Here is a 3,220-nt window from a genome sequence, read left to right on the forward strand (position 1 = left end):
GTGATTCTGACGATTGTTACAGGGAGCATTTTGCTCAGCACTTGCAGGACACTGAGTGGCCATTAATATCAGACCGGCTTATAGTAGGTCCACAAGGCGTGGCTTCTCACGTCACCCTCACACCGTCTCAACTAGAGTGGTACATGATGTCGTCTGAAGCGATCCCACACGTCTCATTAGCTTTAGCTCCCACACATCAGGCTAAAGACTTGGGCCCAATGGTGAAGGCTGCTGTCTCTGCCACTGATTGGGTCCCAACACAAATACCTCAGCTCGCTTACTCATCATCAACCGACTGTTACAGCATTGATTTAGCTGTTCATGATATAGGTAAGCTAGACCATGAGGTGATCTCCAGAGACCATGGCAGAGAAAAAACTGACCATTCAGATGTTCCTCAGATGTTAGACACACTTCCTGCATCTCTCTGGTCTCAGGGACCTGAGGATGTAGGTCATGTTAAATGCCTCCCAATCTCTTTTGAACTGACCCACAACGAACCTATATGGTTGTATCAGTATTCTCATAGACCTGAGGCTGAACAAGGTTTGACTGACACAGTCCAAGGGTTGCTGAAAACAGGGGTCCTCGAACACTCACATTCAGACTGGAATACTCCCATTCTACCTGTTGAGAAGGCGGGGACTGGAAAGTACAGAATGGTACATGATCTTAGGTCGATCAACGCCATACTTAAGACACCTACGTCACCAGTACCAAATCCCTATGTTGCACTGACCCAACTGACACCAAACCAGAAGTGGATGACCTGCATTGATTTGGCTAACGCCTTTTATTGCCTGCCCTTATCAGAGGACCTGCGTGACATTTTCTCATTCACATTTAACGGTTGTCAGTATAGATACACTCGCTTGCCTCAGGGTTTTGCATTATCGCCAGGCATTTTCAATCATGTTTTAAAGAACATTCTTGTACAGCTTCCACTCCCCAGAGGCACCACTTTGGTTCAATATGTTGATGATTTGCTGATAGCCTCTGAAACAGCACATGACTGTCTTACAGCCACTCAGGCTGTCCTGCTTCACCTGCATGATGCAGGTTTTAAAGTTAGTAAATCTAAACTTCAAGCAGTTCGTACACAGGTCTCTTTCCTCGGTAGGTTGGTCTCTGCTAATGGTACAACACTTTCACCAGAACACAGGGCGTCTATACTACATCATCCAAAACCCACCACTGTACAAGACATGTTATCCTTTTTAGGTTTAACTGGGTACAGCAGACACTATATACCTGATTATAGTGAACTCACCACTCCACTCAGACAGATGGTAAAAGATCAAGGTAACAGAAACCTGAAAGCAACACTTGTGTGGAACACAGATGCAGAACATGTGTTTATTAAACTGAAGCAACTCTTGTCCAGAGCAGCTGATTTGGCTCTGCCTGATTACTCCGCCCCGTTTTTTCTTGACGTTTCTGAAGCAGAAAACACTGTTAATGGTGTTCTGTTTCAGAAAAAGGGGGGTGGTAGACAGGTGTTGATGTACGCAAGTGTGATGTTGGATGGTACTGAGAAGCGTCATCCAACATGTACACAGGCAGCGGCAGGTCTGGCAAGGCTTGTTTCAAAAACAGCACACATCGTCATGGGACACCCACTACACATTCTAACGACACACAACATAGTAGCGTATGTTAATTCTGAGCTCTTTACAATGACATCCTTAAAGCAAAGACGCATGAGCAACATCCTATCAGAACCGAATTTATTATTCCTGCATGAAGGCATAAACATGGCAGATGGTATGCAAACAACACAGGCACATGATTGTGTGCAAAAAGTGTACGTGGAGGAATGCATTAGACCTGATTTACAGACTGAACTCATACCACATTCAAATGTACTTTACACAGATGGTTGCTGCTTCAGGTTTGAGGATGGGTCTTTGAGATCAGGATTTGCTGTGGTACAGCAGAATGGTGTTGAGTACGAGGTACTGAGCTCAGGGCAGCTAGAAGGTCATCAGTCAGCTCAAAAAGCTGAAATTCAGGCAGTCGTTGAGGCTTTGAAAATGAGCAAAGGAAAAGAGGTTACAGTGTACACAGACTCAGCATATGCTTATGGTGTAGTTCATGTACAATTACCACAGTGGAAAAGAGCAGGTTTTCGAACAGCAGGTAACAAACCAATTAAACATGAGGAACTCATTAAGGATTTAGCTGACAGTTTGATGTGGCCAGCAAAAGTGGCGGTTGTGAAGTGCAAAGGTCATGATGTTACACAATCAGACACAGCGGAAGGAAACAGGCAAGCTGACAGAGCAGCCAAGATAGCTGCTGGCTATTTGCCAAGAGTCCAGATGGTGACAGTGGAAGAGGAATGTCAGAAAGTGAATCATTGGGATGAGAAAACTGTAGCAGGGGCTCAGACGACAGCCTCCCCAGAGGAAAAGACATTATGGTTTAACAGAGGAGGTCAGAAAAAAGGGGAGTTTAAAGTATGGATAGGACCGAATCAGAAGTGGATCTTACCTATGACTTTAAAACAGGCAGTATTTCAGGAAGCACATGGATTAGCACACGTGGGATGCAGACAAATGCTAAGAAATCTTCAACAATGGTGGCACCCTCATCTAAAAAATATGGTAACAGCATATGTTGACACTTGTAACGTTTGTTTAAAGTACAACATTCGGCCTACAGTAAAACCTGAACGAGGTTCTTTTCTTCTCCTGCACCGACCGGGACAGGAGGTGATTCTAGATTACACTGATATGTTGGAACCTGTTAAAGGGTTCAGATATGTATTGATGTGTGTTGACACATTTACAGGGTGGCCAGAAGCCATACCTGCAAGAAGAGAAGACAGCAAAACAGTGGTGAAGTTTCTGATTAACCATTACATCCCCAGACACGGTTTCCCAGAAAAAATCAGATCAGACAATGGCACACATTTTAAAAACACAGATCTGCAGACTGTGGAAAAAATGTTAGGCCTAAAACATGCTTTTGGAACCGTGTACCATCCCCAGTCTCAAGGGAAGGTCGAAAGGATGAACCAGAACATAAAACAAAAATTGGGCAAAATCTGTGCACAGACTAAATTGAACTGGGTGGAAGCATTACCAATAGCCTTAATGACCGTGAGAACTTCTGTTAATAATGGAACTGGCTTTTCTCCCTATGAGTTAACTACAGGAAGACCCTTTCCGGGACCAACCGTATGCTCACTGACCAGTGAGGAGGACCGTAAAATGGA

Source organism: Nematolebias whitei, chromosome 15 (genome assembly GCF_014905685.2).
Source record: "Nematolebias whitei isolate Nwh7 chromosome 15, NemWhi1, whole genome shotgun sequence".
NCBI classification, from domain to species: Eukaryota; Metazoa; Chordata; class Actinopteri; order Cyprinodontiformes; family Rivulidae; genus Nematolebias; species Nematolebias whitei.